General features: G+C 36.5%; 1 long non-coding RNA gene across 1 annotated transcript in view; it reads right to left on the bottom strand.

Annotated features, from left to right (window-relative positions):
* The window catches only part of LOC141577450 (uncharacterized), a 72,105-nt gene that overhangs the window by 641 nt on the left and 43,735 nt on the right, over nt 1-27,729 (bottom strand). The gene's annotated exons all lie outside the window — the stretch shown is intronic.

Raw genomic sequence — 27,729 nt, 5'->3', positions numbered from 1 at the left:
AAATTCTGTCTAATATTAGAAATGTATGTTTTCAGTGTATGTTTACATATGTTGTCCCACCCTAGATTTTCACTTGAGTCTCTAAGTTAAGAAAAATGTTATAAGGTTTTGATAAATAAAGAAACCAGGACTGGCGTTAAGCAATAACTGACAAGTTCAAGAATGCAATTCCGTGGTCTTCCTTTACATCATTTCTATTATCACCTTTGAGAAGAGCAAGTCATGGATGAGGTTGGTAGCTGCCTGTATCCCTAGTAATCTGATTCATCAAACCAATGATTGACAAAGATGTTTCACACATTTCACTCGCCCAAATGTAAACTGCGTTATATGCACCCTCTCTCATTGCGGTCCATTTGAAGCAATCTGCGGTATGCAGCCACGGCTCTCCAGAGTTGGCCAGAATTAAGCCTTTGCTTTTCTGTCTAGTTTTACCAGGCTTTTGACTATTTAGCTCTGACGTTATTTCATATTTGCTTCAATTCTGCTGTGTACCTAAAATAAAATATTCACCCTAATCCTTCTATTTATTTACTATTTATTGTTTCTGTGTTTTCAACACACAGAAGCAACATAAAAGCTTAAAATTTCATCTCGTTCCATAGCTTCCCAAGGAAAGAGTCATGTCTTTCAAGAACTGGCTTACTCTAATTGATCTAAATAAACTTCAAAGTATTTTTACACTGAAAAACTTGGCTTGGTTTAAATGCCTCCCTCCAGTCATTTTGTGGTGAAATGAATAAAATTTATTATTCCAAAACCATGGAAATTTACCCTGAATTTACTCATCAGTGAGCTAGTTGAGATCCTTGGGAGTTCCGCCATGACATCCCAGCGCCACCTTCTCTCCCCAGGTGGGGCCACACCCATTTCAGCTTCCCACAGGACGAACTGTTGCTGTTCCTTGACAAGAGAGGATGTAACGTCCCATGAGCACCAGGCTCTCCAGGTTGTGCAGCTGGTAGTCCCAGGCCACTTCTCTCAATAGCTGGCATTAACATTCCAGGCTGCCGGAGACCAAGCTCCCTTTGTTTTCCCCAATCACAAGACGACTGTCTCACTCTTGTCCATATAATGAAGAATAAGAGAAGTCACTGTCCCTCCACGAGAACATAAACTACTAGCCTGCATGCCCGAGCACCCTGACCCTGATAATTCTTTCTGTGCGAGGGGCCAGGGAAAGCTCAGCTTTCTTTTCACTGTTGACCTGGCCTTGCAAATAGGGCTTTGTTGAATTTAGCCAGAATCTCTATAAAGGAAAGGTTAGACCCCGGAAGCCCAAGTTACACAGCACAACGCTTTGCAAACTCTTATTTCTGAGCCCTAACTAAATGATCAAATAAACATCCAGGCATAGAGTGAGTGACTCAAGCAATTTGCACTAATTGGTATGGCTCTCACCTTCTAACCAGTGTATTATTACTGGTTTAAGCATAAAACTAGCATAGCTCTTCATTTCTCCTTAAGCTGCCAATTTCTTATTTCCCTACCTCCTCTATAACACAGGCTTAACTAACCTGAAATAATTATTTTAACTTAAGCAGAATTTCCAGCTGATTTTGAAAAACTTCTTCCTTAAACCTTGTAGCATTCTGTTACTTTTCACTGGGCTACTTAAGCACTCATTGATAAACAGTTTTTACTAATTCTGTTTACAAAAATTTATGCCACCATTTCCACCCAAAGAGATGCTTCCTTTATTTAAAAGTACATATTTCAAAATTGTATCATTAATGTTATTATAATAATAACTTGATTATGTAAATTTATACATTTTACTGCTTTGGTATTTTTCCATTACAGACATTATATTCTATACAATTATGTCTTAATTTCTGAAACAAAGAATATTATGCAATATAGCAAGAACAGAGAACTAGGACTGAATTTAAAGTTTTGTGATCTATTAATTATCTTTGAGTGGAGGGACTACAGGTGACTTCATTTTTTTGATGGTCTACAGTTTCCAGTTATTTTAAATAACTGTTTATTATTTAAGAACATTAAAAATGCCTTAGAAATTCAAAGGTGGCATCTCAACAGTTTTTAAAAGGCTTTTTCATTGGGTATTATTAATAATTTCATGGAAAATATTGTGCAATTCCAAGTCTCTGGGAGAAGTATATGGAAATTTAAGAAGTGAGACATACCAGATTACTTATACTTAAAAAAAAATCTTAATGGAGAGGAATCAATCATTTCCCAGTGTCTCAGTGTTCTCATTTAGGTATCCACCAAGTACATTCACCACTTTATCACTTTTTAATATCACAATTCTATTACTACCTAAAAATGGACTTTTTCTTGATGCCCATCATGATAAGTAAGTCTTTGTATTCTAGCACATATATATATATATATATACACACACATAACTACAATTCATTGTTTTCTATATGCCAAGAACAGTATTTCTATTTATCACAAGTACCACAGAAGTTAAGTTTAACTAGCCTAATTTTAAGGTTAAAAAAAAAGACAACAGTCATTGTAAGCATTTGCCCAAGGTCATCTACAAATAAGCAACAGACAAAATTTAGATCCCATTGTTTCTCTAGGGTCACCACCTTGCTCAGGCCTGGGGGCACACTCCATCATACAGCGCAGCGCTCTGCCCCTGCTGTGGAGTTGCTGTCAATTCCTTCTGAATACCCCAGACTGCCTCCCATTCCCCAACAGCCAAATGTGGCGAATGGTTTGGCTTTAGAGCATACGGCTAAGTATACAGTTGATCATACTGATGTATTCTTGCTGCAAATTCATAAATGAACAGACAGCTGCTTTATTGTTGGTACGAGAGAGGAAGGTACTGATTTAAGACTGCACTGTCATTACTCTCTCTAAGTCAAAAAATAACATAAAAATGAGAAAGTTGACCTGTCTGTGGGTCCATTTTTATACAATTTTATTTGAGAAAAGCCACAATCAATGAAGGGTCAGGCATTCATATTTTGCCAGCTGCTGGTGGATATTAAGGTTGACTCACCTTTGCTGACTGTGTTAAGTGAGAGGCTAAATTCCCTGACTTCAAACTACCACTGGTAATTTACCATGATGGCGGGGCTGTACGTCCTGACCCAAGGGAAATTTGCTTTTACTTTGATAAACTGAGATTTCGCAACACTCCTGTAACAGCTGAGTGACTTCCCTTGTTCTGGAGAGAAACTATTCTTGTTTAATCTTCTCAGGTGATTCTCCTATTGGCCTAAAAGAGAATCTGGTTGCTCCTTCAGGCAACCTCAAGTGATAACGGTAGTCGTGAAAATGAGGGCCGAAAAGAAATGGCATTATTTGCTTTAAAATAAAGCCTCAGGTAAAAACATTAACTGCCTTGTGTTTAAGTATTTACAGGAAAAGCAGAAAAGGGAAAAATAGCATATACAGCAGCTTAATACTATACTTACCCTTTCTGGAACTAATATGCTTAAGTCCAAGAATTTCACCTCCAAAGAAAATATTTGAGATACTGCTGTCTTATTTTCCCGATGTGTTACACACATAATAGAATCACATTGGACTAAGAATTAATAACATTAATTTATTTTAAGGGATTTTTAATAGCTCTTATTGATTCCTTTCTTTATACTCAAAATAATTTTCATTTAGGGTGTTGTAGAAATAATACAGTCATATCAGTAAAAGGAGATTTAAATATTGTTTGAAAAAATAAATCTTTCCTCCCAACGAATTGTTTTCATAGAACAGAATTTATTCATATTAACTGTGGCAGTGAGCTTGTCTAGAATCAGAACAGAATATGTAATCTGAAATAAAATATTAAAGAGTAGAAGGAAGAAAATACCCACTTTGACCTTGTTAGCGTCCGTGAGAGAAGCAAAAAAGATTAGACTAAATTTTAATGCTTAACAACTAGCAATTTTAAACACACTAGACTAAATTGGATGGAGAAGGGTATTGGTATTGGAAGAGAGAGTGGAACAAAAGATCTCGCTTGGCTGAGACCATTGGTAACTGCCATTGGGGTCCCTCTGAGTCAGAAGTCCCTGTCTCACGTGTGTTCTCACGCCTCTCCCTACTGCCCCAAGGATTGTCCTGGACTTCAGAACAGTACACACGCCAGCTCATCCTGAGATTTCCCACAACAAAATTAACGATACACAAGCATTCTTTTTTTTTTTTTTTTTTTTTTTTCTGTTGAGGTCCCCTCCCTTTCACATGCAGTCTACTTGGAAAAAGTCAAAGGGTGTCTAGATTAGTTTAGTTTTCTTTTGCCACAGCCCTTTCACTCAGAAGAGGGCTCCTTATTTTTCATGAATCAAACTTTGGAAACAAAGACGGCTCTCACTGCAGCCTAGAAAACAGATTTTGCTATCATCACAGACAACTCCAAGCTGCCGCTCATCTTTGGACTTCTCCAGGGAAGAGTCAGGCTCAGTTTCAATAGTTCAAGTTGCCCCCCCACCCCCACCCAAAGTCTCATTATGCTCTGCAATTTTCCGATAGAAGCACTAAACCAACACATGTTAATGAGTATTTGGCATCCCTTTTTCCTGGCATAGACTAAAACTTCACCAGTCTTGAAGTTCAATTCCACTATACAGATGTGGCTTAAAGTTACAGAAAAGGTAAATGTCGAGCAATGACAGGTACTATATTTAAATAATACTCCTCTCATAAATCTCTTTTCTGCTTGGCTAAAAGTGCTTGCTGGGTGAGAATCAGAGAACCTGTTGTTGGCCGTGGCTCAGCAAGTCCTGCTAATATGTTTTAAGAACCTCCCTTTAATATGTCATGGACTGTCCCTCACTTTGGGGCTTCAGCCAATATTTTGAGCTATTAAGTAAATGTTTGGCATTTTGTTTTGCTTTAGAGAAGGACGAAATCTATTTTTAAAAGAATTAGCTTTAAAGAATATATTAGGAAGTTCGCAAATGAACCTATCCAGAAAGCTTTGTGCCTCACAACTCATGAAAAACAGAGAGGTTGTGCACATGCTCTTCCACCAAAGACATGACAATTTAAAACTAACAGAGGAAGGTAGGCACCACGAGTCAAAAGAAACAAACCGATCTGTTTATTGATTTAGATACGAAATTCTGATTGAACCCTTCAAGTAAGGATCATGACTGAAGTGAGTACAGTCTACTAATAAGACTCCACTCATTTACCTTATGTCTTTCATACATATAGGATGTTTTATATTATTAACACCCCATCATGTATTTTTATATGTATGCACATACAAACACATACACATACACATACACACACACACGAGTCACCAGCCCATCCATATCTGGGAAGGACTAGTTCCAGGACCAATACCAAAATCAACAGATGCTCAGGTCCCATAATTGGCCCTTCCTATGCACAGATTCTGCCTCCACAGATTCAGCCAACCACAGATCCTAAACATAGTACATGATTCACAGTTGGTTAAATCCATGGATGCGGAACCTTTGGAGATGGAAGGCCAACTGTGTATTAATTGAAAAAAATGTATAAGTGGATTGGTGCAGTTCCAACCTGTGTTGTTCAAGGGTCAAACATATATATTTATATGTGTGTATATATATATATATGTATGTATGTATGTATATATATATGGCATCAGTCCTATATAGTGTTTTTATATATAAACCTGAGGTTTGGCTGTTACTTACTATATAGTCAGACTCAAAGCTATAATTTATTATAGCAAAAGGATAAAGCAAAATTAGCAAAAGAAAAAGGTGCATGGGACCTGTTATACACTGAATATTTGTGTTTTCCCCAAATACATATACTGATGCCCTAACTCCCAGTGTGGTGGTGTCTGGAGATAGGGCTTTTGGAAGGTGATTATGATTAGAGAAGGTCAAGAGAGTTGAGTCCTGATGGGATTAGAGCTCTTATAAGAAGAAACACCCAACAGCTTTCTATCTCCCTCAGTCACCTCTATCTCTATCTCTGTTTATCTATCCACATCTATTTATCTCACCCTCATGTGAGGCCATAATGAGAAGGCTGCCAGCTACAAGCAAGGAAGAACATGCTCACCAGAACCCTGCTGTGCTGGCCCCCTTCCCTGAGACTCCCACCCTCCAGAACTGTAGTAATTTTCCTTTGTTTCAGCTGCTCAGTCTATGGTATTTTGTCATGGCAGCCCGAGCTAACTAACACAATGCCTTTTCAGAGGAAACTAAGTGCAAGCTTCAGAGTCCTCCTCCAGCTGAGTCGCACAGTATGTGCTTAATTTCTCCCACAGTAAGCTGGGGCAGCACGTGTAAAATGCTGTCTACCACAGAAGTGGATTAGGGCCTCCGTGCCCAGGATTTTAACTGAGAGCTGATCACGTAGACACACTTTGCCTAGCATGTTCCAAAATTCCAGACTCCCAGAAGAAAAGCAGGTGTTCAGCATAAACCATATTGTTTACATAAACAGTCTAGGCATATTAAGTCATTCTTATTCATTTTGGGAATGATGAGAACCCTCCCTAAATCTCAGAAGCAGCCAAGGAACGATTTTGCAAATAGATGTTTTGAGGACTAGTGATTTCAAGCCTGCTGTGTTAGCTCTTTTTTGCACATAGCCTCATCTGGGCTGTACCAGGTACAGAAAACTAAGGAATTCTACAGAGGAAGAAGAGAAAGTATTGAAAGGTGAAATGTTTGAAAGGTGCACTGACTATAGAAAGAAACATTTTAGCATAAAAGTTCTGAGAGCTTGAGAAACACTGACAGTTAATGTAGGCTTTGGGGGCCGATCCTTGGGGTGGTGCCTGAGGTGAAAACCAAGACTGCAACGTTACTGGAACTTGACTGCTTACTTGCATTCGATGAAGAGTTTGACAGCAGAGAAACTGCCAAGGAAACATATGTGGAGTGTGAGACCTTCTGGCACAAGAAGTTGAAAAGAATTTTAGCTTTTTAATAATACGAAAATATTATTTTCAAAAGTCAGTGCAGAAGGAAACCAAGGAATGAGACTCAGAAAGCCAGGCAATGACCAAGAACAAGCAGTTGGGACTCACCTCGCTTGGTGAATAAATCTAGGTTATTTCAGCCTCAACTCAGGACTTTTAAGGAGACTGAGAACTTCTCTATGACCAAGAGGCTCCATCATTGTTAGACTTCACTCAAGTGGGAAACGAGAAAGTCATAACACATAAGCACCCACTCTACCGACACACACACACACACACACCCTTATTCATAGAATGAGTTTAAAATGGTGTCTTGACTCCAGTTCACATTAAACTGGGTAAAGCAGAAAACCAGAGAGCAAAGCAGATTGTTATGTTGGTTGCCACATTAACGTAGAAATTGGAACATTGCTAACTTCACTTTCTACAACCATCACAGATGCATGTAGAAAACTGGCCCAGAACTCAGTGAGGAGGTTAAAAGTTGCAACATAAAAAAGAGAGGATAGAAAAATGCCATTCTCATGACAATTTATAAGCTTTTATATTCTGAATGTCCTGATCTTGGCATGGCATATCTTTCATGAATTAATAGACACACTAGGACAGTTCCCTATACTTGAGGCAGGGAACCACAGCCTCAGGGATATTTCATGACGAAGACTCTGAATGAAGACTGTGGACAGTGGAGAAAAAAATATAGTCTTTAGTATTGGATTCTCTATTCTAATACATTCCATAACAAAACAAAAACCAAAAAAAAAAAAAAAAGAAAGAAAGAAAACAGTGAAGAGACTGTTATTTTGGGAAGTATTCAAACTGGTGGAAATAAAAAAATCCAAGGAGTCATTATCAAATATATTACTAAATAAGATACTTAATAGAAATTTACTAAACAAGCAGAGCATTTTCAGTCTAGAACAGAGCAGTCAATGAAGCTGGCATGTGCATTTTCTTCACCAATCATTCAGAGTCATAACAATTTGAAGCACCAATTTCATATTGTTCCTTCATACTCAAGAGGGAGATCGCTCTAAAACCCAGACAGGGGTAAACGACAAATTCAGAAAACTTTTCCAAGTGGCATGCTAGTCTACTGCCTTGGCAACATAAAGGTGAGTTATAACTATGTGCACACTCGCATAAATATGAAAATATGCATACACACATTTATGTATAAATACACACACATATTCTCTGTCAAGGAATTAAAACTGAATGACAAGTCTTGATATGGAATCTGAGAATCACAGGTAGCTATTAACTGCCATTTGCTGCCGGAAAGTCAATTTTCATAAAATTGTGAATCCCCCCAAAATATAACTATATTGGAGCTTTCAAGTAATTACTCAACTAAATAAAGTCAATCAGCAAAACGACTGCCTCGGAGGAAATCTCTTAGGTCTTAGAACACTTACGGTGACAACTATGCTCAGTTTAGCATTTGACCTGCCCTTCAAAGATTGCATTTGGGAGTTAAAGTTTGAGGAAATGGAGATGGAAGAACTAATAATGTATAGCATACAGCCACTACTTCAGGAATGGTAAATCCCTTCTACGGATCTGTGATAAAGGTACAACAATGGAGATCATGAGGACAGTCATTGTATCTAAATTAAACAGAAGAAAGAATAGTTTGGTTACTAGAATGTAAGAGGTTGAATCTCAGAGGAGTTAAAATGCTGATACAGGTATAAATACAGGTATAGATATAAGTATACCCCAAAACATGATCAACAGATAAAAACACACAAATATTTAAAAAACACACACAAATATTCACCTGTTAGTTAAATTTGACTTTGGAATGAGTTCACAAGATATAAATTTTGATAGACAAATCCTTTACAGACTTACAGAAAACTTAGGTTTCATTTATCATGTGGATTTTACATATAATACTTTACTGTTTTTTTTCTTCCTTGGCATAGTGCTTTCCTAACATTATATGGAAAAGGGATTAAAAAATGAAAATGACAGTTTTTCAAAAATATGTTCCTTGAAACTGCAGTTTCCTTGGGTTATTTTGTAGCATTCCACAAGCACATAAAAAGATTTTATGTTTAAATATGTGGAAAATTCTAGATCAAACAAAATTACCCAGGTTTCCTAAGTGCAGGTATGGACAAAGCTATAATATATTATTGTGCGTACAATCATTAAAGGGTAGATGATGTTTCATTTTCCAAAATAATTTAATAGTGAAATCTGATTTAGGGAACACTTGCAAGCTGCAGAAGACATTTAGAAAAATGAAAATCTCAGGGGAGTTCTACAGCCTTTTCATACCTAGAAAATATTCTTTTTAGCATACCATGGAATTTAAAAAAAATATATGTAACTGATCTCTCTCCTTGGTTCCTGACACAGAGTTCCTAAAACACTTGGAATTTCCTGAGTGATAGGAGCATTATGTTATTAATAAAGAGTCCTTTACAACACCCGAGTTGATGCCATAGGAATTAACTCATGGTGGGACCCCTAGATAATTTCAGGGTGAGGGCTGGTCACCAGGAGGATCAATCACACAATTAAAGGGTTGGAATTTCAGCCCCACCCTCTGACCTCTGGAGAGGGTAGAGGGACTAGATATTGGATTACAAAAACTCCTGATCAATGAGATTTGGAGAGCTTCTGGGTTGATGAATACATCAATGTGCTGGGACGGTGTGGCACTAGGTAGAAGCCCTGCACCCCCAACCCTCATACTTTGTCCCATGGTTCTCTTCCATTTGATTGTTCCTGAGTTGTATCCTTTATAATAAACCAATAATTGTAAATAGAGCACCTTCCTGAGTTTTGCAAGTTGTTTAGAGAATTGTCAAACCTGAGGAAGAGGTCGCGGAAATCCTCAAGTTTGTAGTTGGTGATAGTAGCGTGAATATACTGGGAAACCAGGTGTCTGAAGTGGGGGCAGTCTTGTAGGAATGAGCCCTTAACCTGTGGGATCTGAGCTCCGTACATATACATGCATACATATAATAACCATGTGGAACATGTAGAACCCGTGTCATAGATAGATGATAGATACACTTCCATAAAGTTATCTAAAATGGTTTTAAAAATATACGTTTTATTCATACTATATTTGAGTTCTTGCTGCTCCACATTCTCACTAATACTTGATATTGTCTATGTTTTTAAATTTAGCCATTTAGTTGAATAGTAGTATCAACTTGGTGCTTTAATGTGTATTTCTCTGATGACTAATAAGTTTGAACATTATTTCTAATGTTCATCTGCCTTTTGAATTGTCTCTTTTGCAAACTGTTTAAGCCTTTTGCCCATTAAAAGTAATCTGGTTATCTGGTTTTCTTTGATTTATAAAGATTACTTATTTATTTTGGCTATGAGATCTTTATTAGATATATGAGTAGCAAATATCATTTTCCACTTTGTGGTTTAAATTTTCACTCCTCATTGATGCCTTTTGATGAATCAAAGTTCTTAATTTTAATGTAGTTTAATTTTTTCTTGTTTTGCAAATTTCACATCCTGTTTTAGAAATTATTTTCTGCTCTAAGATCAAACATTGTTTTTTGTTGCCTCTTTCTGAAACTTTTATGATTTTTTTCTTTTATATTTAGATCTGTGATTCATTTTTATGTATGGTGTGAGGTACTGGTGAAGATTCTTCCTTTTCAGAAATAGATGTTCAGTTGACATGTATTGAGATCACAGTCATTTACCCCTTCGCTGGAGTATCACCACCATTATGAATTGACATCATATGTTTTGATGCATTCCCAGAATCTACAGCCTGTCCATATTGTTTTTCCTTTTATTCTTTTTTTCTGAACACAATGTGTAAGTGTAGCTGTATCCTTACTGTAGAACTATATTTGATACTATAATATCCCTAGGTTTGTTCTTCTACTACTCTGTCTTTTTTTGACACTTTGCATATCCATATGAATTTATAATCTGTTTATTAACGTCTAAGAAAAGAAGCCTGTGAACATTTTGATCAGTATTACCAATATGTAAATAAATTTAAGGAGAACTGAATACTGAGTCTTTATAAATAAACATGTTATTTATTCTGGTCATCAGTAATCTCTTTTAATCATATTTCATAGATTTTAGCTATAAAGTCCTTACAAATTTTTGTTTTATTTATTCTTAAATATATTAGTATTTTTGTTGCTTTATAAATAGCAACACTGTAAAATTTCCAGATTATTTTGGAGTCTTTTGTTGTCATGTGATCTTCAAGAAAATAAGTTTTATTTGTTTATTTTCAATTTTCATCTTTTTATGTCTCTCTCTTTTTTCCCTGCCTTACTGCAATGTTCAGACTCTCCATTAAAATACAGAAGTAGAAATAGTGGGTGTCCTCTTCCTCTTCCCCCTCTACAAGGTAAAGATTTCAACTTAAAACAAAGTCACTGAATGTATGTACCCTCCATGTTGTCTGTAGATATTTACCATCTCAAATTTTTCCTAGTTTTGTCCTAGTTTACTAAAAGATTTTTCATAAAAGGGGATTGAATTCTAGTCAAATGCTTCTTTTTGGCTTCTGTTGATATGATTTTTTTTCTTTCTTGACTGTTCTCAACAGGATGTAGAATTCATGGTTTTGTTAGCCTCAAAAAAGTAGATAGGAAAGGTCACTTTCATTTTTTCTTCTGTTTTTCCAAAGATTTTGTGCAAAGTTAGAGTTATTTCTTTTTTAAATAGTTGGGAAATTTTGCTATTAAAGCCATCTGGTTCTAGAGTTCCCTGTGGAAACGTTTTTAAAATAACAAATTTAATTTTTTTAACAGATGCTTCACTACTAAGATTTTATGTCACCTCTTAACTTTAGTAAATTGTATTTGTGGAGGCATTTGTTCATTTTAACTAAATTATTAAATTCCTTTCTCAAAGTTGTTCATAATGCTCTTTTATTATCTATATTAGAGATCTATATTTATGCCATCTTTTCTATTTTTATTTTTGTTATTCTGTTTTCTCTCCTTGTTACTTTGAACAGTCTAAGAAGATAATCAAATTGATTAATTTTTCCATCTTTTCAAAGTTCCAACGTTTGGCTTTATTTTCTCTCTTCTGCAATATTTTATAAATTTCCTTCATTTCTGTTTTCATCTTTATTATTTTCTTTTCTTCATACTCTTCTTTCTTGAGATAGAAAGTTAAATTATTGATTTTTGCTCATTCTTCTTTCCCATATATGCATATAAGGCTATGAGTTTTTCTTTAATGTTGCTTTAATTACATCCCACAAGTTTTGATCTGTTATTTTATTGTATTCAGCTCAATGATTTTCTAATTTTCATGCTGATTCATTCCTGGATCCATGAGTTGTTTAGGGATGTATTATCCAATTTTCAGGTGGTATATCTTTTTTTTAGTATAGTTTTATTGCCAATTTCCATCTTAATCCCATAATTAGAGAACATATTTTGAATTATTTCAAATATTTTAAGTTTTCAAATTATTTGAATATTTTAAATTTTACCCAAACTTTGTTATAGTTCACACATGGTTGATTTTGATGAACCTTAAATGTGCACTTGAAAAGAAAATAAATTCTGTTGTTGTTGGGTGAATGTTCTACAGATATCAATTAGTTCAAGTATGTTCATTGTGATGTTCAGAACTTTTTTGTCTTTCTTTATTTTTGAGTGGTTTTCATCAACCATGAAGAGATACTTCAGATAACTGAAGTCAAAGTAATTACAGATGGGATTCATTCAAATGCATTTTTAATATTGCCTCAGGTGATTCTAATTTGTATCTGTCTTTGAGAAGGTTCAGTTGAGAGGTCCATGTCTTGGCCATTGAAGCAGTCCTCAAATGGATGACAGTAATTCATCGATGGCATAAGTTTTCACTAAACACACATGTTAGAAAAGCTCTCCAGAATAGCCCATTAACATTTTTTTAAAAATAAGAGTTTCCAGTAAATGCAATCAAGTGAAAGCATGTTTCTGTCATAGATAAATATTATTATTATTTTAATTAGTATTTTTTATCTAATATTAGAGCACACTGTAAATGTATATGGCTAAAGAGGTAAGGGATATGATATTTTGATAAGATCTATCTTTAGAAGTCAGCATTAAAAAAAACTTTATTATTTTTTGCTAATTATCCTATGAATCACAGAATGATTTCTTTATTACTAATTATTTTCCTTAACAAATTTTCTTATATTATATTTGAGAGCAGCAACTCATCAAAGAAAGAAAGAACAAAAATCATGAGCAAAAATTAATCCTTAAATTTGACAGGAATATGGTAGCCTAAGAGCAAAATTTAGCCCTTAGACATTTTTTTTTTGTTTGATCTATAGACTTTTTTAAAAAGTCAATATTTTAGAATTGAGAGATGTTATATAAAAAGGCAATATTAATTACTTTGAAATTTAGAAATTTGGCAAAACCAATGCCATAATTTTCTCCGCACCCTAGAGCCTCCATGTTGGAACAAACATCTGCATCTTAGAAGCTTCACCCTCTTAGGTTCCCTGCCCGGTGAATGTAAAAAGATATTTGTGAGTCTTGCTGTAAGTAATTTCTGTGATCTTAAGCATCCTAATAATCATCATTGAATTCCCATTTTGTCAGATGGACTGTATTTGGGGTGCTGATTGGGCAGAGAATATTGTAGGTTGATCTATAATAGAGGTTGTGGGGAGCAACTGGCAAATAAGATGTGAAGGAATATGCATCACATTTGAAAAATCAGATGCTTGGAACTTATTCTAACAAAGTTGTTAGCGAAATTATAATTAGGTTGAAGTTATAGCTGAGGATTTTTAATAAAAAATAGTTAAACACAGATGAATAATGTAACCCTAGTAGTGGTGACTTGGCATCAGAAATGGGAGTAGCAACGGATAACAAACCTAGAGGAAGAGACTAGGACCTGATCATTGACTTCTAGGTCTTCCTCTCTTTTCCAAGCTCCAGGGCTTTGAAGCAGAGAAACAAGAGAGAATTTCCCACAATGAGCAACATATGTACTTGTTATGTGAGTTGCCCACAGAAGTCAGGATGTTCAGCCCTGAAAATCCAGGGTCTATGCCACATGACACCGTCTAATGTTAACAGAATCCAATGGTAGTTTCTGGAATGATGACAATCATAAAAAAGTGTCATTTTCTGGAATCAGAATATTAGTTTAGAGGGAAACTGAGGGAAAACTATCTTGATCATAAGCCTTGTGAAATCAGAGGTTATGACATCATTTGGCCTGGAAATATTGTTAGTCCAACTGTCTAAGATAGGGCTATATCTTCAGAGAGGAAGGAGTTAAGCTTCCCAGCAGCTGTGGCAGATTAAATAATTATTGATATTAATTTCTCAGGTGAGAAATAATTCATTATTGAAGCTATTTGCTTCTTTAGATCCAGAGACACACACACACACATAACTGAATTTGGATATACTTGTACAGTAGAAGAAAATTAGTTGCCTGATTTCTCTGAGTCCATGTACATTCCAGGATGTGCTCTGACTGAACAAAACCAGGTAGAAATATTTTAAGTACGAGCAGCTCTCTCTCCCACTAAGAAAAATGGAGAAGTCCAAGTCATGGTTTAAATATAAAACAAAGAAAGAGACTTGATTGAAGAGTGTAAAGTTTAGATAACTAAACAGAAAGCTGATGCATGGAAGAGAGTTTTTCTCTTTGAAACTTACGGGTAAATTTCTTTCTTAACTCAATCCTAGTAAATTTATCTGCCAAGAAAGAAAAGACTAACAAATGCCTAGACCTGTAACATTTGAACAACACTATGGTAATCTCTGAATAACAGCATTGATGTAGCTTAAAATTTCACAAGAATACAGAGTTTCTTCCACCTTAATTTTAGATAATTCACCAACACATATAAATAGGAAAAGTTATTATAATCTACCAGGACTGTATTTGCTCACCAAGGGAGTCCCTGGGTGAACTATTGAAGCTTTCCATAGGTGTCTGTGTCTTATCCTTCACCTAGTTTGAACTTCCAAATTACTCCTTATGAAGAAATACTATGGGAACATACATGGATGGCCTTGAAACTTAAATACATAATTGGAATGTTCCCCTCCCTATCCAGGGAAAGAAACACCTCTGGTTGAAGCCTGAGATGGCTAGTTATCCAAGACCCACTTTATAGCTTTATTTTTGAGGCAGAAAGCCCCATAAAAAGACCGGCAGGACCCCTAGGCAGGGCCGCTGCTCTCCTCTTCACACCATCCGGTTCCCTGGCCCAGAGGCTCTAGCGCACTTTTTGCCTCTAAAGCGGCTAACTTACATCTAGAATTCTATTGGTTCCCTGAGCTCACTTCTAATTGGTTATTTCCTTCACTCCTGATTGGTTATTACGCTCACTTCTGATTGGTCCACTTCCCTAACTTCTGACTGGTCCATTTGTAGTACTTCATTTGCATGGAGCTCACTCCTGATTGGTCTATTTCTACAAAGCTTGTTCCTGGTTGGTCAACTTCTGTCGTACTTTATTGGATATGATGTTGCAAAGTGTAAAACTGGCAGCCTATAAAAGGCCCGAGTAAACCTACAGATGGGGTCCAGAGCTTGAAGTGTGAACTCCTTTGGGTCTGCTGGAGTAATAAACCTGAGTTCTCCAACTCTCCGAGTGCTGCTTGGTCTCTCGCCCGGATCTAGGTTGCTGTCACAGCTGAGCTGTAACACGGAGCTGTAACACAATTTTCCACAACATTTCGAGCCCATTAAATCCAGTACATACAGGAGTTTAAAACTAATACCAAATAAAGGCAAACGACATGCCTTTTATGCATTTAGGAAAAATCATCAGCTCGTTTCTGCTGGCATACTCAAACACTTTCTTATTTTAGGACAATAATTCTTTAAGTTACCCTGTTTTAAAAATTGTTACTGTTAAACAAATACTAAAAGCAATTACAGAATAAATGAGCATTCCTCTAACCTAGCTCTAAGGAAAGTAGTGTATTGGGATAGGGCTTCATTTTCGTATGAAAAGTTTTCATTAATCTTTACAGGCCTTTTATATATGAACACTTTGGGAAGAGGATGTGGAGCCTGTCTACCATAGTGCAAGGGTGCTTTATTATGACATTTTCCTGGCGTTTCCCATAGCTTCTTCTCCTTCTAGTCTTTAATCAAAATTCTATTTCTGTTATACTAACATGATTATCCTTTGACATGATGAGAATTTGACAGCTGCTCTCTTTAACATTTCAAGATTTGGGGGTACTAATACTTTATCATGCACAGTTTTGAAAGTTGACACTGTCCTGAATTGACTTAAGACATTTTAGTAGGACTAAAAGTATTCATTCAACCAACATTTATTAAGGTCTTATAACATGTTGTGAACAACGATAAAAAGAACTGGATGAGCTAGAAAAGTAACCAAAGAACAATACAAAATTAAATGTAAAACTGGTATCATACAGATGAGAAGTACTATTTCTTCAACTCGTTTTTAAAAGTTGAGCAGAAGTTAACATGGGACAGAGGTGGAGGGACTGTTCTTGTCGATGAAGGTACAGAAGCATTAGGAGAATGGGGCAGTTATAGAGGAAGAAAATTCACCTGCTATGGCTGGAGCAAGGGTGTGAGTGGTGGACTGGTGAGAAATAGGTTAGCTGGGTCATCTGAGACCAGATCTCAAAATGCTGGGTGAAAAGTTTAAATACAGAAGCTACTGAATAATTTAAGTGAGAGTAACCAGTAAGATTACATTTTAGATAGATTATTCCAGGAGCTATCTTAAGCATGGATGAATCAGAAGAGTGTGAAACGAGAGAGAAATAAGGCAGTGATAAAAGGGGTACAGAGAAAGTAGGAAGTGTATCACAGGGATGACAAGTGGAACAGAAAGGATTTGGATGTGGAGAAGAAAGAGAGAAACAGAAAGGATTTCGTGGGCAACAGGCTCATCAGGTTTAATGTTGAATCTCTCTGAGGCAGAGTGCAAAGGAGGAGGGAACATAAACATATTGGTTTTAGATATATTAATTGTGATTTCTGGTATGATCCCTGAATGAGCAATTCATCAGCTATAATATTCAAAATATTTAATAACTGATACAGCAAAGGCTATGTTTAATCAAGGTGGATGTTGGCTAATTCCCTGAAATAGGTTCCTAGAAGCTTCCTGACCTGCTGGACACTAGGAAAGGGAAGAGGAGTTTAACTGCTGGATGGTTAGAAGGGCTATCATACCAAAGTTGAAGCAAGGAGCCCTCAGTCCAAGCAAATGGTTCTTCAGGGTATGAGACAGCAGCTTTAACCAGCTCATATAGTGTATTTCACATGCCCGCAGTCATATCAGTGGACCAGGAAGGATGTCAATCCTGAATATATGGACTTGCAGATTAGGGGGACAATCTGTATTAGGGGTAGTTATTTGGGATTCTTTTTCCCTTGCATTACTTTCCAGAGTCCTTTATATGAATAGAATTAATATTTCTTTTGTATTATTCAATAATACTCAATTTCTTATAGGCTTATTTCCCAAAGAACAGAGAATATTCCCTTCTCAATCCTTTACTAAATTCATTAAATGATTTTTTATATAAAAGTGTCAAAGAAAGGATAATAATTTCAGAAATCCAAAGCCAGACTTATCCATAAGGAATTTTAAGAAAGTTTCCTTTAATTTTCTACTTGGGTTAATATTAAGTAATGACTAGATATTTCCTATGTTGGCTTATTAGTATTTTTCTTCTTTTTTTAAGAATAAGAACTAGGAATCTATACTCACAGCATGTCTCAGAGTGTCAAGTACTGTGAAAAGTCTTAGATTTTATTCTTCTTGCAAGCTAACAACTGAACCTGTCACTGTTTTATGAATGCTAGCAAAAGAAATGACACTCTCCACTCAAATAATTTTATTAATCACAACAACTCCAGTAGCTATCAGCATTTTCTTGAGCAAGTTCTGCAAGCTGCAATTCCCACAGGGCATGGCAAAGATGGCCAGGCGAAGCCTGCCCGTGAGTGAGTTGTTTAATAGGCGAGAAACTCTGAATTTAGGAAACCAAATCTTCTATCATAGGTACTGAGCATGATTTCCCTTTTTTCCAGACACAGATGCGATTTTACTATAGTGGACAGTTAACAAATCTGCCTTTTGTGTTGAAGGAGATATTATTTCTACCTTCCAAGATAATTATTTCTACCTCTTTGCTGTGTAAACATCATTGAAAGGAATCTAGACCAAGATATGCTGGCAAATAAGAGACCCATGGAGGACTGTCTCCCCCAAAATACCCACCCCTCATTTTTACAGTCTTGAATTCTGAGAAATTTTCTCATAAGAACACTTCTCCACTGACTATTCTGACTAACCCAATGGGCAATGGCTGGGACCAAATCTGTTCCATCTTTCTCCTTCAGCATTGAACTTGAGCTATTATCAGCACCATAGTCTGTAAACATAATGTGATCCTAGAGTAGTAAAATAACTCATTTTAAGAAAAAAATAAGTTTAAGGTTGAAGACAAAGATGCATTAATGGGGATTGCCTGTTATTTCTGTCTTTGATCTTACTGATCTTAATATTACTGACAGGAATTTGGTCATTCTATAAGAGGTTACTAGGGTCCTTTGTGAAAAACAAGTTTTAGCAGCTATTTTAAATTTCAAAACACCACAGTGCTTTTTAAGTCATTTTGCACTTGAATTATTCAACGTGGGCAGATAGTTGGCGCCATCTCATTAATGGCAGCATCTAGGGGTTGTTCCTCCTCTTTCATGTAAATTATGGCCATTGTAATAATGGGTTAGGTCACTTTAGATGGCTGGCGGCCAGGAACTTTGAAAGGAAAACCAGGATGTTTTAGAAATAGAAAAGCTCTGTTCTTCATTTCACTCTAATACGAAAAACTATGAGATTGGCATCATCATACTGAGATTAAAATAGACTCATTCAACAAAATGCCTTTTTAGTTGTGACATGAATATTATCTGATTTTTCAAAATGTGAGACACTTAATCTTACTTCCTGCCATAACAGCATGTGATTTTTAAAAAAATATATATATTTACACAGATAAATTAATGTCATTAGCTAAACGATCATATAATTTTAGTTTATCACCTATGCCAGTGGAGAAAGAAAATACATTGCATCATAATACCTTTCACTGAAACAATGCAGAAAATAGACAGTTTTAATAAGCTATAGTGCTCAAGAGACATGAAAATAGAGTACTGAGAGTCAGCTTGGGAATACACAATGAGGATTAGTCACATTGCTTATTCAATATCATACCCCACAGCATCCAACCAAATCTGTTCTATATTTGGCATTAACATCTCACAGTAGAAAAAGAAGAGACTCATCAAAGAATAGGAAGTGATCTATATTGGTTATCTATTCCAGTAGCTTCTAATGTGGGGAGCAGTTTTGCAGGGGGTCTCCAGTAGGTCCAGGGAGGTGCTCAAGGAAGGTATTTGATAGTCCATCCACATGTGGTCCTTCTCTTCCATTTTTTAAAAAATTTTTGGATCTTTTAAATATTTAATATTTAAATATTTAAATATTTAAATTTTAAATATCTTGTTTACTAGCATTACATGAATATGATTATAAGTTATATAGTCACACATGCATATAATTTAAAGAAATAGAAGTATGTTTACTGTGTGTGATTAGTCTTGCTCATGAAGATGATAAAGCAATACGTTGAAGGACTAAAGGGATAATATACTCCACTTCTTTTAGGCAAATCCTTAAGTTATTCATTTTGTGCTTGGAGTAAGAAAGGCAAAAAATATCACAGGACTTATGTTACTGACAACTGAATATTCAAAAATACTTCAACGACACAAGATATTGATAACAACCAACAGGCTCAAAAGCCAATTGTTTAAAAAAGAACTCAATGACTTTGCAAAAATCATCTTTGAAAATAATAAGTATTTATTTCTTATTGCTACTTTAAGAAATTACAACAAATTTAGTGGCTTAAAACAACACATGTTCGTTCTGGAAGTTACAAGTCTAAAAGGGGTCAGCAGGACTGGGTTCTCTGAGGTTCCAGGAAAGATTCCATTTCCTTGCCCTTTCTAGCTTCCAGAGGTCACCTATATCCTTTGGCTCATGGTCTTCTTCCTCTGATTTCAAAGCTGGAAGTGTAGCATCTTCAAATCTCATTCTCAGTCCCTTGGTTTCAGTAGTTACATTGCCTTCTATCTGACTCCAACTCCTCCTGTGTCCCTTTTATATGGACCGTTGTGATTACAGTGGGCCCATTTACATAATCCAGGATAATTTTCCCATTTCAAAATCTTCAACTTAATCACCTCTGCAAAGTGTCGTTTGCTATTTAAGGTAACGGTCACAGGTTCTGGGAATTAGGACATCTCAGGAAGCCATAATTCAACATACCCACACATAAAATATTTTTAGCTTTCTAAGCTCTTCTTAATCAAAAATATTTTCACCCAGTACTGACACCCACTCAAAAATATGCCTTCACTCTCTTTGTATTATTAATTCCCTGAAGAAGGAAGAGAAGGAGAACAAGAAATTGTGGGCAAAGTCAGGCAGGGCTTAGTTTTACCCGACAGATACGGAGTGCAGCTGCACTACCTACAAAATTCCACCTAATCACATTTATTAGACTGAGATTCAAACCAGGTAAGAGCCGTCTAGATAAGACATTTTTATCATAATTCTCTCCATCTTGAATTACTAATCTTGATCATCTCTTTGCTTTTGCCTAAGATCTATCTTCAAGTGATTTTTCCAAGTGCTTACACTTTCCGTGTTCTTATATATGAGAATATTTTTGTTGCCTTTACATATGAAAGAATTTCACTAGTTATAAAATTACCAAGGGAGCAGATCATTTCCTTCTTAATTCTGAATGCATTTTTCCATTATATCCTGAAACTGTGGTCAATCTAATTTTTCTCCCATGTGGATATCTTTCCTTTACTTTTTTTATTTTCCTTTGTCTTAATGCACTCTGAATATCAGCCAGGAACTTTCAGAACTCTTTTACATAGAATAGTATGTTTAACCCTTGCAAAAGCCATAAAGTATGTAAAATCATTAACCATTTTAAAGATAAGAAAACTGACTTATAGGAGGATAAATTCTTATGTAATGTCACTCAACATTTAAGTGCCTTTTTAGTTAGACAAGATGGCTAAATTATGTTGCAGTAACTAACAACTCCAGAAATTCACAAAGGGTTACTTTTGAATGAAAGTCCTACTCAGAGTCATGTAATGTTTCAAGGCAAGGATACTTCTTGAGTTGTTTCGGAATTCAACTGCTTGATCTGATGGCCCAGCCTGTGCCTCCAAGCCCAAAGCCGTCTGGGAAGAGAGTGCAGAGGGTCTTATACTGGCAATTAAATGACTCAAACAAAAGTGATATACACTGGCCAGACTTATGTGCCAGAACTAATCATGTGGCTCTGTCTAACTGCAAATATGGTGATAGCAGATATAATCCTGTCATGTGATCTGGAGGGGATGATAATTAGTTATAAGTAATCTTTATCAGTCTCTTCTGCAATGGTAGAACCAGCATTTCAAGTGCAGTCTAGCTCCAGACTACTCTTAAACCATGAGTTAAACTGTTTGGCAACATGTATAATTTTTCTTTATTTTTATAATTTAAACTGTATCAGGATTTATTCAATTAATTGAAAAACTTTTTTTGTATCTACTAAGTGCCTGGCAACATTCTTGGAGTTGTGAATACTGCAGCAAACAAAGTCCCCAACTTCATGGATCTTACATTCTAGGCACTGGTCTCTTCTCACTGAGGATTCTTTTCAGTCTGTATCCAGTTTGAAAATTCAGTCTTTTTGACTAGTTCTTTCCTTTTTTTTTGTTTTGTGACAGTTTTTTTTCTTCATTTATCCAGTTTTATCAATTCTATATCCCCATCAGGGGTGCAACATACCACTATTTTATATTTTACTATGAAAGTAAAAGTCCAATTAAATTATGACCTTTATTGTAAGCTGCTTCCTTATTTCAAAAACATTAACATGTAGAAAAAATAGGATTTTAGAACTGATTAAATATAGTATTTCTTGAATTATTACTTTGTTATAATTTTTCTTTTTTCTTATCAAAGTAGCTGTAAGTCTTACTTTGGCTCCCTGTTTTGTTTTGTTTTTTGACCTAATATTTTTGAATGGCTATCTTTCCTTTATCTCTTTTGATTTCACTTAAATTTGGGCAGAGTGCTTCAGTGTGTCCTATAATTTACTGTTCTTGGCTACTTCTCTTTTTAAATTGATTTACTTAAAACGTTTTTACAATTCTATCTTATTTTACTCATCTTTCTTTGTATCTCATCTTGCTAATTTTTGCTTTATTCCTGTTTCTAATATATTTTGGAGTATCTGCTCAATTTTTAAATAACTTCTTTCTAAAATTATAGTTCTCTGTGGTAGACAGTGGTATATGCCAATGAGATCTTACTACAAGAAGAATATACTGTTCACCTTCAGGGAAGAGAATTATCATTCAGCCTCCAGCTGTCAACTTCTTCAGGGCCAGCCTCAACTGCAAAAACGGTCTTGTTCTAGGTCATGCTTTTTCTAGAATAAGCCACATTTGGTGACACAGTGTAGCAGGAGTGTAAATGCTTAGCCATATCAGCCCCAAGGCAGACAAACTTCATGAGCAATATTTGCTTCAGCATTTGCCAAAGCTTTGGTGAGCTTGCTTTTTTTTTTTTTTTTTTTTTCAGTTTATCCCTCTCCACACTTCTACGTCCTATTCTTTCCTTTCAAAAATATTGGTCCTTAGTGAATAGCTTGCACTCTAAACTGTGTATCAGTGTATGCAATCCAGTAGAATCATCCTGCTACCCAAATAATATGCATTTAGAGTTTGGTCCCAGGGTTATATTAATTTTCACACTTCTGTTATAATATTATCTGAAGAGACCTAGGCCTAGACCATTGATCCATTATATTGATAAGATCCTGCTTATTGGGCTGAGTGAGCTGATGCACTGATGGGCTTGGAGGGTTACATGTGAATATTCAATGACCTATCACGTCAGTAAAACTTTTAGAAGTATAGTGGTCAACAGCATCCCCTCCAGTGTAAAAGATACTTAACTACATCTTGCAATTCCTACCATTAAGAAGGAAGTATAAAGTCTGTTAGGTCTTTGGGGTTCTGGAGGCAACACATTCCATACTTATTAATATTTTTATGGTTCATATACTCTTTAAATATTTTTGAGGGGGAGAGGTAATTAGGTTTATGTATATATGCATGTATGTATTTTTTAAATGGAGGTACTGGGGATTGAACTCAGGACTTCATGCATGCTAAGCATGCATCCTACCACTGAGCTATATCCTCTCCCTGCTTCATATACTTTTGATGTGAAAGGTTGCCAGCTTTAAGTGGTGCTCAGAGAGGGAAAAATGTCTGCAGATTATCTAGGCTTCAGAGAAAATGGTACTCCCATGTGGCCCATATGATCCAACAGATCCTGTAATGTAGGAGGTATCAGTGAACACGTGGCATTTGTGCAAAGACTCAGTGAATTGCACAAAGGCCTCAGGAATTCTAGAAGAAGATAATGTTAGCAGCAGCAGGAAGTTATAAACCTTGTGAAAAACAAATCTTAGACTTGCACTAGACTCAGGTAGAAAAGGAATGCCTTGGAATACTATGTTACTGTGAGACCAGAGCAGTCCATTATTAACCAGGTCCTAACAGATTCACCAACTCATCAAGTCAGGTGGACCCACCACCATCCACTTTTAACATGGAAATCGTACATGTAGGCTTGAGCTTTAGCGTAACTATAAGGCAGATGTAAGCTGCACACACAGCAGGTAGACCACAACTCCATGGCTCCCAACATTGTTGCACCCATGTTCTTTCTTCAACTTATGCCTATAAATAGGCCGTTCTCATTGAATCACTTTAAGGAAACAAAAGAAAACATGCCCATTTGGTTTATAGATGGCCTGGCTTGCTAGCTGATTAATAGTAAAAAAAAAAAAAAATGGATGGTGGCTGCATTATGCTTCTTTCAAGGGTGATCTAGAAAGATAGAGCTTGGTAAAAATGCTCCCAATAAGCAGAGTTTCAGGAGCATTACCTACTTTTTATGGAACAAAGGGGGCCCAAGGTCATCAAATATATTTCTTAAAAGTAGTTGTGAATGGCTTGGCCAGTTCGTCATGGCCTGGAAAGAAAATTATAGGAAAAAACAAGGAATTCAGAGGGAGAGGCATGAGGATGGACATATTGGAGCATCACAAAGGGAAGATCTTTCTGTCACATGCTAACAACCACCAAAGGACATTCCACCACAAATGTTGAATTAAACAAACAAGAGAACAATATTACTGGGTAGTTATCACATCTACCAATCTGTGCTATTAACCACGCCAGCACCTGTACAAGGAGTCCTCACTGTGACAAAGGTGGAGAATAATATGCATGACCCAACAGAATGGACCTTCAGTTCTCAAGGCTGATCCAGCTACAGTCACTGTCAGATGTCCAGCTTGCTAGAAATAAAGATGATGCCAAGGCCCTAATGTGGCACTATTCCTCTAGGAGACAATCCAGCCACTCACTGATAAGATACCTACAGTAGTCTCTTTCCATACTAGGATGGCCAGCAGTCTGGTCTCACAGAAATGGATACATATTTTGGATATGAGTTTGTCTTTCTTGCCCTAGGCCCTCAACAATTACCACTATTTGAATGTTTGCAGATTGTTTAGTCCAATGGCCTGGATCTCATCTAATATCACCTGGGACCAAGGGGTCCACTTTTCAGCACAGAAGTAGGTCCATGACCATGGATTCACTGGTCAGATCACACACTACATCACTCAGGATCTGATCACCTGCTGAACAATTAAAGCAATGGTTGATATATACCTGAGTCATCAGTCTGGACGTAATATTCTTTGAAAGTGGGATGCCGTTCCCCCAGGAGGCAGCATACACATTGAATCAAAGACTTTTATATGGCTCTGTTTCCCAATAAAGAGTTCATGGCTCTACCATCCAAGGACTGGAAGCAGCTAGAGACATTTGCCATCATTTCAATGACCCACCAGAGGACTTTGTACTTCCCATTCCTGCAACGCAGGGTCTTTAGAGTAGACATTTGGGTTCTAAAGGAGTCAGACTTTTGCCAGGGAAAATAGCAAGAGATCCATTTATCTACAAACTATAGCTGCCACCTGCACACTTTGGACTCCTTATGTTAGGGACAAGAAAAAAAGTAGTGAAGTCATCATTTTGGCAGTGTTAACCATCCCTGATCATCATGAACAGGTAAGAATAAGTGAAGAAGATGTGTGAAGACCAGATAATCCAGCTAGGCGCCTCTTGGTAATTCCTTGTCCAACTGTGACTGTAAAAAGACAAACACAGCAACCTGACTTGAGAGGTTATGTTGATCAGGAGGTCAGGTTCTCTAGGCGAGGGTCTGGTCCTAATCACGAAGTCATCCTGGAGGCCAGCAGAGGTGCTAGCTGGGGATGAAGGTGGAAGAGACTGAATGGCAGAGGGAAGAGTCTGAGTATCAGTGGGGCCCTGAGAATTGCTACAGCATCAGGGATGCAGTTCATCCAACTGACTCCTTTCTTCTAAGTTTCCCTTCAGGTAGAGAGCCCTGTGGGTTCATGGAGAAGCTGATCACTGAAAGTGTATGGACAGGCAGATCCAAAAGGTACAAGGGGGTGTACTGTGGTGGTCACAGATATGCTCCATCCAGATTCCCCTTCTAGAAATCTCTTGCTGCTCAGCTGCAGGGAGTGCAGTCAGTGGACAACTGTAGCTGTTACCTCCTTTGTGTCTTGTCTCAGCTACAAAGAATTGCCTTCCTGGAAGTCACATGCTACTCAGGACAGCCCATATCCAGTGACTGAGAGAAGTGGGAATATAAAGTCCTGATAGAGAGCAAGTGATATCTGGTGACTGGTATTTGCTTCAGAGCTCCAAGTTCTATTGGTTAAAACATTGACAGGCTTGCATTGCATGGGCAACTGCTCTGTAGAGAGAAAAGTGAGGCAAATGTGAAGACAGATGCTTAAAGGATAGGTAGAGTGACCACCATGTTTCAGACTCCCAAATTTTTTACATTGTTGGGAAGAGTTCCTTTTGAGGACTTACAACCCTTGAATTTCCTGGCACAGCCTGGATCCTTTCATAAAATCTCTCCTATGTTTTTTTCCCCTCCTTGATCTTGGTAGAAATAGATTTCTATTTTTTACAACCCAAAGTTCTTTGACTTAGGCAAGCTACCTATGTTCTCCTTACTAAGTTATGTTCTTTTTTCATAAAGGCTACTTCTGTCCATGAAAAAGATATTCATAATTTTCTTTGGGTTTCTGCAGTAGATAATTTTCAGATATTTGCTTTTCTCTTGCATCTTCATGGTAATACTTCCTTTGCTTCACTTTATGTAAAATTTTACTCCTGAAACTAACACAACATTGTAAACCAAATATACTTCAATAAAAAGAATTTCATAAGAACCTTTGCTTTTTTCCTTTAATTTCTTTATTAGAGATTGGGTAGAAAGAAATTTATTCAGATCCATTATTTTTAATAATCAAGGTGCAGGAATGTCCCTTACTTGGACACACTTTTTCCATAAGCACTGGCTATATTCTTCCTCATACTGAGACATGAAGGTTGGTTTGTAGAATGCAGTGTTGTGTCCTATTCCCATAAGCCAACTGCATCCATAGAACACAGGGTTTCTATACTGAGCTCCAATTAAGACCACTGCTTGGTTTTCTGATAATCTAATACAAAGGACAACAGAACGCTGAGAATGCACTATTTCCAGGAATATTCTCATACCCACCCTGCTGAAAGTGCTCTATTTGGGATGAAAATGCTTCTAGATGGCTACACTGTATACTTCTGCACCACTTTCCGTATTTCTGACTCGCTGCTGCATTGATTTCTTAGAATTGCAATCCCCAAATGGCTATAAAACTATGGGCAGGAGTACAAAAACCTCTTCAAAATGTATCAGCTGTCCAGCATAATGGTAACTATCCAGTTTTCCAGTTAGTAGAGATATGGGTCTCTGGGTCAGACTTTACAGTTAGAAATAAATGACGTTTCTATGTTTCTGTTGATGAGAGAACGCTATTTCTTGAGTAAAGAATAAGTCAGTCGATAACTACTTTTCTCAATCAGGTTCAATTATCCCTGTAGTTAGTGGAAATACTTCCAAACCTTCACATCAGTTATCTCAGTGTTTCCAGTCTGGTGATTTTGTATTTTATTTCATTGCATTTCATTCATCCATTCATTTGCTTATTTACTTATTTATTTATTTTTCAGCTAGCTTCTGGTCTGAGCCAATTTTGAAGTCATAAATTACCTTGTATTTGTTTAACCCATACTGGACTTTCTCTTCCATTCTCCCCACTCTCGATCATGCACTATCAATCATTGCAACAGCCTCCATACTCACTTCTTTGCTTGTGTCATTTATTAAGCTACTGTGTCTTTGCTTCAGACTTTGCCTTCCACATTCATGCTTATTATGCTAAGGCTGGTGCTCTGCAAACCGTCTTACTCAATTGGCTAGCTGGCACCTGTGACTTACGAAGCAACATGGATGAATTTTAATTACGATATGTTGATTGAAGAAGAAGCCAGACCGAAAAATACATGCATACTGTATCTTCCCATTTATATGAAATGCTAAAGCCAGGCAAAATAAATTTAAAGTGACAGAAATCAGAATGGCTTTTGTCTGTGGTGTGTGTGGACTGGAAGACAGCACACAAAATTTCCTTAGATGATTGTATCTCTATTGAGATGTTGATTACATGTGTCAAAACTTATCAAATTGTACACTTAATATTTGTACACTTGTACATTCAACTGTGTGTAGGCTTTAACTCAATTTAAAAATATATTATCCA

The sequence above is a fragment of the Camelus bactrianus genome, chromosome 1 (genome assembly GCF_048773025.1).
Source record: "Camelus bactrianus isolate YW-2024 breed Bactrian camel chromosome 1, ASM4877302v1, whole genome shotgun sequence".
NCBI lineage: Eukaryota > Metazoa > Chordata > Mammalia > Artiodactyla > Camelidae > Camelus > Camelus bactrianus.
Note: the sequence above shows the minus strand (reverse complement) of the source record. Positions and strands in the feature narration are given on the sequence as shown.